Source organism: Delphinapterus leucas, chromosome X (genome assembly GCF_059928025.1).
Source record: "Delphinapterus leucas isolate spDelLeu-1000000601 "Yukka" chromosome X, BTC_Dleu_Yukka2, whole genome shotgun sequence".
Classification (NCBI taxonomy): domain Eukaryota; kingdom Metazoa; phylum Chordata; class Mammalia; order Artiodactyla; family Monodontidae; genus Delphinapterus; species Delphinapterus leucas.
The window spans coordinates 128,409,977-128,425,405 of NC_143150.1; the positions used below are offsets into that span (position 1 = coordinate 128,409,977).

The 15,429-nt window shown below is 43.3% G+C and overlaps 1 protein-coding gene and 1 pseudogene across 1 annotated transcript in view; one reads left to right on the plus strand and one right to left on the minus strand.

Annotated features, from left to right (window-relative positions):
- ANOS1 (anosmin 1) overlaps positions 1-15,429 on the plus strand; it is a 193,339-nt gene that overhangs the window by 14,388 nt on the left and 163,522 nt on the right. The window lies entirely within an intron of this gene.
- Positions 2,213-11,174, minus strand: LOC149744405 (histone deacetylase complex subunit SAP25 pseudogene; annotated as a pseudogene).

Here is a 15,429-nt window from a genome sequence, read left to right on the forward strand (position 1 = left end):
GGGCCATGGACATCCATTTGTATTTTGATGTTTCTGTTATACAGGAGCCATGGACATCCATTTGTATTTTGATGTTTCTGTTATACAGGGGCCATGGACTTGTATAATACTTTAAACCTGTTTTTTATTGGGCAAGATTGGCATACTCTAGTCCCATTTATTACTCCACAATTTTGACAAAAAAGGAGGAAGTTTCTTCTTTTTTGAACAGCCGTATGAAGTTAGGGCCAAAATGTTTTCTTCCATATATATGTCTGTATGTGTATGATTCAAGGGTGTCTAGTTCATGGTTTCTCAACCTTGGCACTACTGACCTTTGGGGCCAGATTATCCTTTGTTATGGGGTCTGTGCTGTGCATTGTTGGATGTTCAGCAGCATCCCTGGTCTTTACCCACTAGATACCAGTAGCATCCCTCCTACCCCCAGTCATGACAAAAAAAATATCTCCAGACATTACAATATGTGCCGTAGGACAAAATCACCCTTGTTGAAAGCCACTGGTCCAGTTCTCTCTCTTTTTACTTTACGTCTGTCTCGGTTGCTGTGTCTCTAGTTCAATATCTGTATTCAGATATGTATATCCATATCTAAATGTATACGTGTTGCTGTGTCTCTAGTTCAATATCTGTATTCAGATATGTATATCCATATCTAAATGTATACGTGTATGTATGACTCTTTTATTACATATTCAGTTACCCTCTTTGAAAGAATATTCTCAGATACATGAGTCAATAAATTGATTGCAGTAACAATGGTCTTTTTCACTTATAACATGGGAGTTTGGAAAGGTGCTCGTTTATGTCTCCATTTGAGAATCTAGGAAAGAATAAGGCACTTATTTCGAAAAAAATGCTTGTCTTCCATTCTATAGCAAACATTCTCCTGAATGAAAACAACAGTATCTCTGTCTTTAGCAGCGATGATCCTGAAGATATGTCATGGCATTTGGGGATGTGATAGCCTATAAGAAAATCGGGGTTTTTCAGCCATGACCAGTCTAATGTGTAAAGTTGGTCACATTGCATCTTTTCCTTTAAATACCTGTTATGTTTTTTAAAATTTGGTGAGCTGGTCCGAAAGTCTGATTCCCTCGGAACTTCTTTGCAAGTAAACTGTCTTTTCCCTTTAAGAAACTTGCGTCTCTGAGCGTTCTTGCAGACCGCTTACGTGCTCTTTACCTCAAGTGCCTCGCCTAGAAAGTGGTGGCGATGGTAGCACAGCTTCGCTGGATCGCGCTGTGATACGCCACACAGTTCGCTCGGAGCAGAACCTCACGTGCACTTAGGTCTACAGAAGTACTGGCTGCTGTGGTTCAGGTGAGCGAGGTACAGAGTGAGTAGTGGTGCTGAAGATCTTGGGACAGAAAATTGAGTAGCGTGCACCCCTCGATCCTTCACAGGCTGGTCTAAGAGCAGTAAAAGGGAATTTAAACAACCTGATTTTAAAGTGGGCCAAAGCCCTCAGCTGACACCACACCAAAGAAAATATATAGATGGCAAATAAGCACACGAAAAGATGCTCCACATCACATGTCATCAGGGAAATGCAAATTAAAATAAGATAGCACCGCGTACCCATTAGAATGGCCGTAATCCACAACACTGACAGTACCAGATGATGCCGAGGATGTGCAGCCACAGGAACTCTCCTTCCTTGCTGCTGGGAGCGCAAAATGGGACACTCACTTTGGGAGGTAAGGAGTTTCTTACAAAACGAAACGTACCCTTACCCCATGGTGTTTCTTCAAATGAGACGAAAACTTACGTACACGATGAAACTCGCACTTAGATGTGTAGAGCAGCTTTATCCATAATGGCCAAAACTTGGAAGCAACCAAGATGTCGTTCAGTAAGTGAATGGATGAATAAACGGAGGTACATCCGGATTATGGAATATTACTCAGCACTAAACAGAAATGAGCCATCACACCGTGAAAAGACACGGAGGAACCTGAAATGCATATCACTGTGTGAAAGAGGCCCATCTGTGTATGATTCCAACTGTATGTCATTCTGAAAAGCAAAACTATGGAGACAGTGAAAAGATCAGTGGTTGCCAGGGGCTGGGGATGGGGGCTGGGTAGGAATGAATAGGTGGGGCACAGAGGATTTTTTCAGGATTTTTTGTTGTTGTTGGGGAACCAACATTGTTTTCTTGTCAACAGAACCTGCCTGGGGCAGTAGGGGGCCCACTCTGCCCCCAGGGGGGCTATGGACCTTGGTGGTCTGGGGCCCGTGGGAGAGATGGGTCCACCCAGTGAGAACATCTCTGGCCACCACTGGCACCTGGGTGGTCAGAGGCAGGGTCTGGGGGGCCAGCAGGGGGCATGGGAGCCCCCCGGGAACCCGGGTCTTGGTTTCCCCTGGCTCATCTGCAGGAGGCCAGTGAGGGTGATCAGCTCAGGCCCACTGAGCCAGGCAGCCGGAGGATGGAGTGGGGAGGACCCAGGGGGACATGACTGGGGGTGGGAGCAGCAGCTTCAGAGAGCCCATCACCTGCTGAGGGGCCTGAGACAGGTGCAGGGTGGGCAGTGGAGGGTCAGAAAGAAAGATATCTTCACAGCACATCGCTGGGAACCCTGCATCCCTGGGTGGCTGCTCTCCACTCTAATGTCCTGCTAGACTGGCCCTGAGGCCTCTGCCTGAGGCTGCTTCGTACAGAGGCCAGAATGAGGGATGGCACAAGGTATGATACTATAGTTATGGACATGTCGTCATACATTTGTCCAAACCCATAGAATATACAACCAAGGGTGAACTCTAATGTAAACTATAGATTCTGGGTGATAATGATGTTTCAGTGTAGCTTCATCAATTGTAACAAATGTGCCACTGATTGGGATGTTGATAATGGGGGAGGCTATGTGTATGGGGGAACAGGGGGTGTATGGGAATCTCTGTGCCTTTTATTTTTGCTATGAACCTAAACTGCTCTAAAAAATAAAAACTTTTTTAAAAATAAATGTTTTAAAATTTAAGTTTTTAATTTAAAAAACCCTTTGAAGTTTCTTTGAAAGTTCCTAGTTCTAGGTAGTGAATGAAATTCAGATCTCTTATATGCTCTTGTCACTTAAAGATTTTCTCTTCCCGTATGATGCATGGGAATAGCTTAAGTAGATTTTTAAATTGAAATTTGAAATCCAGGATAGGTATTGTGTAAGTAGAAAAGGCCGTTGAATTCTAGGTCATCTATTCTATTAGGAAAACATAGCTGGCTTTCCAGGTGCTGGGTGCTTATAATTCTGCAGATAACATATTTTTCTTGAAATTGACTGTTTTTATTTTTGCAAAGCGAGGTCTTTTCTTGGGGTTATCGAGCTTTCTCTTGTATCCCATTTAATTCATCATGTTTTCTCAAGTGATCTCTCATTAAAACATGCTATTTTTTTTTGAAGTTCATATTAAAATAACCCAGAATCATGATGAATGGGCTAGAATATCATATAAGTCAGGGGATAATGTACTATGAAGTGTTCTGTATTAGTTTGATTAATTATTCTGTACTCTCTAGTGAATAGCATAAATTAGCACAGTGAAGAAACATATATCACAAGAAAACCATGTGACAAAAATCTGTCTTAGTAAAGGCGATTAGAATGGGAAAACCATGTATCTCTAGTAATTCTTTTTTCCTGCTTAGGTTTTCTCCACTACACATGAAAATCAACTAAACTACATCCTGAGCCTTCCAGCCTATATGTGTGTATCAAGGTGGTAGACTTTGCTTTAGTATTAAAATAAGTCCTAGGATTTATTGAGTGTGTTCCAAAACGCGTTGCTAAACTCTTGTGTAGGAATGGAAATAGTTTTCATTTACGGGGCATTGTGTGTTTTTTCGAGTAACATTTTTTAAATGGTTGTAGTGATGATAGCAATAGAATCCAGTTCGTGTATCCAGTTCATGTTATCTGGTAACACATTGTCTCTGGTTACTGTTAATGCTTCTGAGTAATTAGCTCGATAATTTAAAATTAATCCTTAGCCTCTGCTGGTCAACACACCAGAAACCAGGCCGTAATGAGTCTCTCGGGAACCGCTTATTATGAAGCACGGATCACCCCTGTCAAGCTTCACAGCTGCCAAGCATCTATTTTGAAAAATAATAGGGGACTTGAGAGTGTCTTTAAAGACTGCTGCGATTTTCCTCCTCACCGTTGTCCCAATCAATACATAGCATCTTCCTCGAGTTGTTTCTTTTATGAAGATACCCAGAGACTGAGGTGAGGCCGAGACACAGTGGAGGCCAGTGTGGCCTGGACCTGCTGGGGATCATTGCCCTGGGTGATTCGTGCTCCCCGAGGTAGTGTCGGCCCTCAGGCTCAGAAGCAGAAACGGACTTGGAGTTGGTGGAAAATTAGGTGCGCGCACACACACACACACACACACACACACACACACACACACATCCAAAGATCAATTTATTACTTGATAAAGAGGATTGTATGTCTCAGTACCCAGAATGCTATGAGATACCTGAAGAGCTGGATGAAGTACTCAGGACTCTACGTGGTAACATGGAGAGAGAGAAGGAAGCAACACTCGGAGTGGGATTCCATGAAGTCCTGTGTAGCAAAGTACGACCAACAGTCCTCCTCCCTCTGCAGCCAGGTTCTCTAGCTTCAGCAAGCCTCAGAATCGTTGGGTAGCCTTGTTAAAACACAGCTCACTGCACCCCACCCTCAGAGCTTTTGATTCTGTGGGTCTCGGGTCAGACTCGAGATGTGCATGTCTGACAAGCTTCCAGCTGAGGCGGACCTTGCTGGTCCCGGGACCCCACTTTGAGAACCACTGATGTAGGGTTATTTATGCTCTGGGGCTTCTCTCTAGGGTCCTTCTCTGCTTGGTAAGTTGTGCCACGTTCTAGCGTGGAAACTTTACGTTCTGTGCCCCCTAACCGCAACATTCCTCTTCTGACCAACCTTCCTCCTTCGTTCAAAGTTACGTAACATTTATCAAGACTTAGCTTATTAAGTAGGAGTCGGGGGTGGCTTCCTCAGCAGGAATGTCACTGAGGGCACAGTTTCAAAACAGTCACTTGTCTAGGGAGAGGGCTGGAGTCTCCGCTGGCCGTCATCTCTTTTGAAACATGGGTCACGGCTCCAGTCTGTTGATGGGGGTAGAAGCCCATCACTGCTTCCTCTGACCACACGTGTCCAGGAGGTCTAGGTGTGGGGGAAGACGCCTTAACAAAGACCTCAGAGAGCAAAAGTCATTCGCAGTCAAGGTTTGTTATGAAATGAATTCAAGAACATGACATTGGGGGTCTGGACACGGTAGAAAGGGCACCATAGAATGGACCGGTTCCCCTTGGGGGAGGGCAGATACTGGGCATGCCCACATCATCTCCTTATGACTGTGTGGTTGCTTATTTAAGAGGGCTGTTTTCACCCCAGGCTGGACTGCTTGATCCTAAAGAGTCTACTTTATGGTTAACAGTTGTCTCCTTATGATGCAAGCATATGCCTTAAGTACTTTATGTAAAACACGAGGGACCGGTCATCGTTGGCGGCGAGATGGAGAGAAGATGGGACGTACAGAGACACTGCGCTCTGACAGATGCCGGGAGGTGGCAGGGAGGTCAAAGTGAGGCAATAAACCCCGACAGTGATTTTTTGAAGCAAGTGAAAAAACCACATGAAAGTATTAAGGCAGATTCTCAGTTGGGGTGGAGGTTGGGGTTTGGTTGAAACAACATAGCATTTCTTCCATGGCTTTGATTTAGTTTCAGTCACTGTTATGGGATGAACTGTGTCCCCCACCCCCCAAATCCATATGCTGATGTCCTCACCCCCAGTACCTCAGAAACTGAGCTTACGTGGAAATAGAGTTGTTGGAGATAGAATTGGTTAAGATGAGGTCATACTTGTGTAGGATTAGCCCCTAATTCGATATGACTGGTGTCCTTGTAAAAAGGGCATATTTGGACACAGACATGCATAGATGTGAGGACACAGGTAGAAAACTGTGTGACGATTGGATTTGCAAGGAGAACGGGCAGCTAACGCTTAAAGGACCCGCACTTCCTGGTGGCTTTCGGAGGGGGAGCGGTTTAAAGGCATCATTTGGGGTGAGGGTTGCAGGGTTACATGACCTTCTTCTGATTGGTTGGTGGTGAGGTAACAGGAATCTGAATCACCAACCTCTGGTTCCAACCAGACTGGATCTTGTGCTCTGTGTGTAGTCACCATCTTCCACCCAGGTGGGAGCCTTAGTGTCTGAAGAACAGCTCAAAGATGTGTGTCAGATGGTTACGTATGTTCCTTGAGGAGCAACTCGGACTCTGTTTTATGCTGAACTGTTGTTTAAGCTGTCATTACTATTTTTGCTTAACTGCTTTTCCTATGTTTCTGCATTCCTTCACTTCCCTAATTAGTAACTACTTAAGTCTGCTCTTTAGAACTCAGGGAAGGTGTAGAAGACTAAAGCCTTTTTCTGTAAACAAGAAACAGGGTACATGGAGGGGCTTTTGTACCAGGGAGGACCCTGCAGGGTCCTGCTCAGTTTCAGTCCCCCCTTTTCTTTGCTACTCCTCGGCCCTGATGGGAACAGGGACAGGACAAGAAAGGGAATAAAGTTTTGGATAGAGAGGTTAATTTTATACCTGGCAGGGGAACTCGGTTTTAGGGGGACTCAGTTTGACCATAAAGCAAGGAACGGCTAAAAGTTAAGAGAAGGGCATGGACCAGATTCTCCCCTGGGGCCTTCAGAGAGGGTTTGGCTCTGCTGACACTTTGATCTCAGACCTCTAGCCTCCAGAGCTGTGAGATAATATGTTTCTGTTGTTTAAACCGTCTAGTTTGTGGTACTTTATCACAGCAGCACTAGGAAGCTTCTTGTCACTGTGTTTCATTTTGAGTTTTAAGTACTATGAGGAATAATGTGATACTGTGATTTATAAGAATATATATTTGCTTGTTCAGGTGACCAGAGTATTTCTCATATTATGTATTTGGTCTTCACCCACTGGTTCCTGACTCACAACTCTTAAAATCCTTGCAATTTCCTGTAATAAGAGTGATGAAGGTATCTTTTGTTAGGTTAATGAGTACGGGGTGACTTTTGAAAAGCTCCTGGGTAATCTAAAGAAGGGGGTTGGTTGCCGCCCCCTTCAGACATCCTGGGAGGGGAGGTGGGCTGGAGGTTGGATCAATCACCAGTGGCCCAGGATTTAATCATAACTATGTAATAATAATAAGCCCTCTGTAAGAACTCAAAAGGATGGGGTTCAGAGAGGTTTGGGGTCGGTGCCCACGTGGAGGTGCTGGGAGAGGGTTGAGCTTGGAGAGAGCACGGAAGCTCCGTGCCCCTTCCCCATGCCGTGCCCTGTGCATCATTTCCATGTGGCTGTTCCTGAGTTATATCCTTTTATAATAAACCAGTAATCTAGGCAGTAAAATGTTTCTGTGGATTCCGTGGGCCGCTCTAGCAAATTAATCAAACCCAAGAAGGGGTCATGGGAACCACTATTTATAGCCAGTTGGTCACAAGTATAGGTAACAACTTGGACTTGCAACTGGTGTTTAAAGCCAAGGAGGGATTGTTGGAACCGCCAATCTGTAGTTTGTTGGTCAGAAGCTCAGGTGATAGCCTGGGCTTGCTGTTGGCATCTGAACGCGGGGGGCAGTCTAGTGGGACTGAGCCGTTATCCCGTGGCATCTGGCGCTGTGTCAGGGTAGACAGTGTCCTAATTGAATCACCCTGTTGATGTGCAAGAATTGCTTAGTGGGAGAAACCACCCGCCCCCTCGCAACACACATGTTGGAATTGGGTCCAGGACCCCCAAAGAAATAGTATTTGTTGTTATTAGATTTTTAATGTTCCCCCAAATGGGGTTATGAGTTATGAATTTAATTTAGTGCAGCTCTGCATTGAAGTACTGGTCTGATCTATGCTTTGCATGGACCTCGTGCGTTTGCGAAGATTCCAAGCAACCAAATGATATAGAAGTTCATGACTGACCTTATTCCTAAACAGTTGAAAGTCGTTTTCTTTATCATTAAATCAAAACTTATTGAGCGCTCTTAGAATTCTGACTTCTCCACAGTTAATCAATCACATGAGCCAGGCAGGACTCCAGAACTCTCTGTGAACTTCTTCTAAGTTATTAAGAGTCGCTCCTTGTGTGAAAAGCGCTCCTGTCGATGGATTTGCATCTTGCCAGCTAGACGGTAGTCTTGACTTTAAATGATCCCAGGGGTCTTCATAAACATCTCTGTGACGATCTTTCTAAAAACACTCTTCTTCGCATTTTAGAAAAGAAGAAATTAATTTTTCCGAGAGCTCACAGTTTACGATGGAGAAGTGGCCTGGGATGCTAAGTAGGGTCTTCTGATTCTACATGAGGTGTGCTTTGTATTAAAATATTTTGATTTGAATCAACAATGTGTTACATACTTTTAGACTTCCTGGGCTCCACGGCCTGCATCTCTAAAGAGAGGGCATTGGTCTTGAATCTCCCTTAGCTCTCCCAATTCTTATGATCTAGAATTTTCCTCAGAACCTGGTGTTGTCAGTATTGCTGATGGCTTTCATGTGTTACTCAAATCTGTGATAATGAGTGACCCAAGTGGCGAGACAGTCCTAGGCATGGTCATTCCGAGGTTTAGTGCCATCACTGGACACTTATATCCTCCCTCCCCACCCATTCTGTACTTTCCCTCCTCCTCAGACACTGGTGGGCATTTCTCAAAAAGTTCCCCATTTCATGTTCACTTCCAAGATGCGGGTTGTCTGCATCATTATCTTGGTCCCGCCGTTGAGTTTCGTGGGGTTGAGGAACATCTCTGTGGCCTTCCCTCTTAGGACTCAGACTGAATGGACCCTGTGTTGTGTCTTTCTCATGTGGTTTTGGCCTTTCTTTGTAGGTGTTGTAAATGTTTTGGAGAGTTATTAGAGGTGTTAGTTAATTAGAGGATAAAATATTAGCAGGCAGAAGGTCTGAAAGTTAATACTTCTTACCCCTTTGCTCTTTAATGGTTTTGAGAGGTTTAGGTAGGAATTCAGGGACGGAAGAGTCGATGAAACAGGGTAACATGTTACTGGGACACTGTAACCTCTTTCCTTTGGAAAGTTCCTTGTATTGTAAGACAGTGGCATGTCATTAACGACTTACATGTGTCTTGTTTTCAGCAAGAAGATGGATTAAATGACCCTCAAAGATCTTCTCTGATTTGTAATTATATGGTAGCCTCTGAGTCAGAATTCTACAGTTTACAAACATTTTGAGTGCGTATTTGCAATCATGTTTTGGGTCCCTTTCCTCGTCCTGGTTGTACGTAGACAGCAGGCTGGGTCCTAGTCGAATAGATCTTATACTTTCACAGAGAGGGATTGACAGAAATGGCCACTGATGCAAATGCTTTGCACGGAAGGTGACTGTTAGTAATGTTGAAGGAGGTCTCAGAGAGCTCTGGGATCCCACATGGCTCATGTGATGAACGGTGGAGAGCCCTCAATAAGTTTTGATATAATAAATTGGTTTTCAGTTGCTTATGAATAAGGGCAGCTTTTGTATACTACCCTTCCCAGGTAGGACAAGATTGAATCCCTCTGTAGCTCAGAGATCTTGTGAAGTCATTGTTTTAGTAGCTGACTACATCCCTTTGGATTCTGCTAGTATTTCTCCTAATTTTCTGTTTTGTTCACGTCTAAAACATCCCACAATAAAAACACAACAGCAACAAGAGCAACAACAATTAAGGAAAGAAAAGACCTAAGAAGACTCCTAAACGTTACTAGTCATTTAACGTTGCCTAAGTATACTTTAGTGAGTTGTAAGTATGTACCTCATCACTGTCTTTCCAGAGAATGATAGTAAAAGATGTAATTAAGAGTTGCGCGTAAAGTTACGTTTTTAAATTGCTGTTCCACATTGCTCTTGCATTTTTTTCTCCTTCGATAATGGTTTGAACTCTTCACAGGAACTTTGATGTGTCTTTTAAACAATATTTCCACTGGTCCTTTCAATTGTTTGGTACACAGCCTCGCACGAAAGTTGCTTTCAAAAGGGCAGATTAACATAGCTGCCTGTAACAAGTGGAAACGTATTGGAAAAACAATATGTTCTTTGGTGAATGTACTCAAGAGACCACAGTTCCCTTAGTGTCAGGAAAAATGTATTAACCTGCAGTGAAATTGTGATGGCTCCTAAACTAGCTTGGTTGATTGAGGAGCATCTTGTTGGGACTTGAAGAGATGTGTCCTTGGGCTAAAATGCTGACCCCCTCACCAGCCTTTCCTTATAAACCCACTTTCCTCTACTGCACTGGAGGGGCTACACTTCCGTGCTGCTCTTAACACCTTCCCACCATGGGGTTCATTTCTTCAACACCCTCATCTTTTTCGAGAAATACACCTCATATCTGCTTGCCTTTGTTGAGACTTAGCTTCTTCCAGAAGCCCTTCCATTGGAGAAAGCGCATTCCCTCATACTTGATGTCTATGGCAAGATGCATACTTTTCTCGGGTTGTGTTATTCGTGCAGCATATTCTGAGATTTTGAGATCTGAGCTCAGAACATTCTTGGGTGGTGTTCTTAGGATCAGCCCTGGAGGGGAAGTGGACGGAGCCTGGAGCGGGGGGCGGAGTCGGGCTGCGGGGCCGGAGCAACTGCAGCCACCGCGGGTCCCATCGCACGCCCTGGAGCTTAGGGTCCCTTGAAAGTTACCCTGAATGGGACAAGGTTGGTCCTTTGTTCCCCAGCATCAACCAGGCATTGGATATGAGCTTCTCCCTGAAGAAACATGGCCTTGGGTCGGCTCTCTTCAACCAAGTACCACTTCTGGGCGGGGAGAGAGGGAGTTTAGCTGTGAGCTGCCAGCTCTCAACACTCTCAGGAGCCAGGAACGTGTTCATTTCAGTCACGTGTTTGGGATGTGGGACCATCTGGGTGGTCCATGGCAGTTTTTCCCACAGACAATGACTCTTATTTTGTAGAACAGAATTCTCCTGCAGTTCCAACCATTGGCACACCTTGGCGCTCTCACCCACCAGAACTCTTCTGTCTTATGCTTTTTAAGCTCTACTTTTCCATGCTGAGCCCAAGCACCTACCATTTTAGTGCTTTTCTTTCCTTTGCACAAGTGCTCTGTCTCGTTCACCACAAGACCTTCATTCCGGAATCCCTCAAAGTTGAGATAGCCTATTGGCCTAGTGTTTACCACATGTGCCATATTGTAAGGAACGTTCGGGGCATCTGTTAAGCTACAGGTTCCAGGGTCGCGTCTAGGTCTACTGAGTCAGTCCCTGAGAACCTTTGTGTTTAACACATTTCCCAGGTGATTCTTGAACCAGGCAAGTTTGAAAGTACTGTTACATTGACCCTTCTTGTAACTTCCTGCTGAGTCCTGTCTAGGACCCGTGATGCATCATTTTAATCTTTTTTTTTTTTTTTCCCCCAACAGTTACATTTTCTTGCCCTTTGGCTACTCTGTAGCTATAAAATTCTAACTCTAAGTCTGTCAGGCTCTAATAGCTGCCTACTTGGATGTCAGTTCAGTGCTGGGTGCTGCCAGAGAAGATCACACACCTGTATGGAGTGGTGTGACTGTAAATCCATAGTCTCAGTCGCAGGTAAACGTCTGGACTGTCCATCCATCCTCCGAGTGTACCTCGGGTCAGCTGCAACTCTCATTTTCCTTCAGCAACTGGTGCGCTTTTCACGTCTCTCCTTAAACTCCCTCCCCCGTTACACTCACTTCTTGTGGAAAGTTTCCTCAGTTCTGGTCTCATTGGGAAGAACGAAGGGCACGGGAAGCTCCTTCCTCCCAACTTCCCGTCAGGACAAATTCTGTACTCACATTGCATGTAGACATCATAGGAGCTGACGCTGGGTTTACCTTTGCTGTTTGTGGTATGGGCAGACCTTCCTACATCCGCTGACCATACCCTGCTCCTTATCATCACAGGCCCACTTTCTAGAAAATAGTTACCAGTTTAATAAATCACTCACTACTTACTTCCTGGCTGCAGATTAGGGAAAGGGGGAATAGTCCCCAAAAGAGTAACTATGAAGGTATGTCAGTATGGAGGAGAAAGGGATTTGTGGAGAGCTGACATACATCTGTATACAAGATTTCACGGGATATAAGAAGCCATGGGCAGAACATCCATTTTTACATAACCCTAAGATTTTTAAAAAGTGATTGTAAATAATGACAGATGGTTTAATGATGGTCATTTATGAAGCATCATTGGGTCTCACTAATATCTTGTTGCTTTGTTAACAGCTTTCATCTGGTCCAGGAGATTTGGTGATTTCTTCCGCCTTCATTTGCATTTTTGCATGAGATTGTGAATCCTTTTGTTCATATATTAGTAAGGATGTGTAGCACAGATTCATCTACCTGTGACATACTCCTTCCTTAAATCCTGTAAAGTATCAGTTATTAGTTACAAGAAAATATGAAAATTCGCAAGTTCCGTCTTTCCACCAATGAATATTTGCCGCACCTCTTTAGTCTTTGCATTTCTGAGCACAGAATAATTTTTCCTTTCAATGCCAAATCCTAGTCTAATTATTTTAATCATATTTTTTAAAATTAATTTTTATTGGAGCATAGTTGATTTACAATGTTGTGTTAGTTTCTGCTGTACAGCGAAGTGAATCAGTTACACATATGCATATATCCACTCTTTTTTAGATTCTTTTCCCATATAGATCATTACAGAGTATTGAGTAGAGTTCCCTGTGCTATACGGTAGGTTCTTAGTTGTTATCTATTTTACATATAGCTGTGTGTATATGTCAATCCTAATCTCCCAATTTATACCTCTCCCCTTCTTTCCACCTTGGTAACCGTAAGTTTGTTTTCTACATCTGTGACTCTGTTTCTGTTTTGTAAATAAGTTCATTTGTACCATTATTTTAGATTCCACGTGTAAGCAATATCATATGGTAATTTGTCTTTCTCTGTCTGACTTCACTCAGTATGACAATCTCTCGGTCCATCCAGGTCACTGCAAATGGCATTATTTAATTCTTTGTTATGGCTGAGTAATATTCCATTGTACACATGTACCACATCTTCTTCATCCATTCATCTGTCGATGGATATCTAGGTTGCTTCCATGTCTTGGCTATTGTAAATAGTGCTGCAGTGAACATTGGGGTGCATGCATCTTTTCAAATTATGGTTTTCTCCGGATATATGCCCAGGAATGGGATTGCTGGATCTTATGGTAGCTCTATTTTTAGGTTTTTAAGGAACCTTCATACTCTTCTCCTTAGTGGCTGCATGAATTTACATTCCCGCCAACAGTGTAGAAGGGTTCCCCTTTCTCCACACCCTCTCCAGCATTTACTATTTGTAGATTTTTTGATGACTGGTATGAGGTGATACCTCACTGTAGTTTTGATTTGCATTTCTCTAATAATTTGTGACGATGAGCGTATTTTCACGTGCTTTTTAGCCATCTGCATGTCTTCTTTGGAGAGATGTCTCTTCAGGTCTTCTGTCCATTTTTGGATTGGGTTGTTTGTTTTACTGATATTGAGCTGCATGAGCTGTTTGTGTATTTTGGAGATTAGTCCCTTGTCAGTTGCTTCATTTGCAAATATTTTCTCCCATTCTGGACGTTGTCTTTTCATTTTGCTTATGGTTTCCTTTGCTGTGCAAAAGCTTTTAAGTTTAATGAGGTCCCATTTGTTTATTTTTGTTTTTATTTTCATTACTCTAGAAGGAGGATCAAAACAGATCTTGATGCAATTTATGTCAGAGAGTGTTGTACCTATGTTTTCTTCTAAGAGTTTTATAGTATCTGGTCTTACATTTAGGTCTTTAATCCATTTTGAGTTTATTTTTGTGTATGGTGTTAGAGAATGTTCTAATTTCATTCTTTTTCATGTAGCTGTCCAGTTTTCCCAGCACCACTTATTGAAGAGGCTGTCTTTTCTCCACTGTATATTCTTGCCTCCTTTATCAAAAATAAAGTGACCATATGTGCATGGGTTTATCTCTGGGCTTTCTATCCTGTTCCATTGATCTATATTTCTGTTTTTGTGCCAGTACCATACTGTCTTGATCACTGTAGCTTTGTAGTATAGTCTGAAGTGAGAGAGCCTGATTCCTCCAGCTCTGTTTTTCTTTCTCAAGATTTTTGTGGCTATTCAGGGCCTTCTGTGTTTCCATACAAATTGTACAATTTTTTGTTCTAATTCTGTGAAAAATGCCTTTGGTAATTCAATAGGTATTGCATTGAATCTGTAGATTGCTTTGCGTAGTATAGTCCTTTTGACAGTATTGATTCTTCCAATCCAAGAACATGGTATATCTCTTCATCTGTTTGTGTCAGCTTTGTTTCATCAGTATCTTATAGTTTTCTGAGTACAGGTCTTTTGCCTCCTTAGGTAGGTTTATTCCTAGGTATTTTATTCTTTTTGATATGATGGTAAATGGGATTGTTTCTTTAATTTGTCTTTCTGATCTTTCAAATCACACTTTAAGTAGTAATTAAACCCAACATGTATAGAACCAACAAGGTACACAACTCAGTGTAAATGGTGATAGCGTGCACAACTGTGACCACCAAGTTCACATGTGTAAAGTGTTGACCTCTATGTCATGACTGCCACCTGGCCAGCAATGATGGTGCACATTCATCGCAGTTGGGGTAAGAAGCACCCCGACTTCAGAAACAATCAGATTTTATGTCTTCATGGTGTGTTATCTCAGGACTTTTCCTAAGGTTGTTGAAAGGGTACGTTCTAGGTCCAAACAAGTGGATCCTGGTTATTAATCATGTTTCCAGAGCTCATTGCCTCCTCGTGTCCACCAAACTTTCTTTCTGTGCTTTGTCTCTAATTCCTGTGGACTGCAGGTGTAGCTGGGATACTCAGATTTTAGTGGGGACCACATTTCCAAAGTTGGACGGGCCGGCCCAGTGGTTGCCATGGAGACCAAGCTGAAGCCACATAACTGAGCATAGCCTCCTAGTGTCAGAAAGTGCCACCTCTTCATTCAGGCACCCACCAAAGGGACCGCTGAGAGGCAGCCCTCATGCCAGTGGCTTTAGTGTGGCTGGGTTATAATAATCTTAAAGAATGCAGATTTGCCTTCGCCTCTTGATGACAAAAGCAAAATGTGCTTTTATATTAAATTTTAGAGAGGTTTTAGCATCTCATGTTTATGCCCAAGGACTTAATATGCCACTTACCCCAGACTTTGGGGACCTTTTCTATCTTTCTTGCCTATTTCATCCACTTCCTTCCCTATGGCTCCTTCTCTTCTTCCCAGTCTTGTCTTTCTCACCATCACTGAGACCCAAACAAATGATCAACACTAAAGTCAGGGACCCTTCAAAGTAAGGGTTGGAAACAGAAGTGGGTGTGGCCGACGCAAGCCACCCATCTTGGAGATAACCCTTCCAGCACTTCGAAGCAGATGGTCATTCCTACATGCTGAACCTTTGTACCTCTGCCCTGCCAGC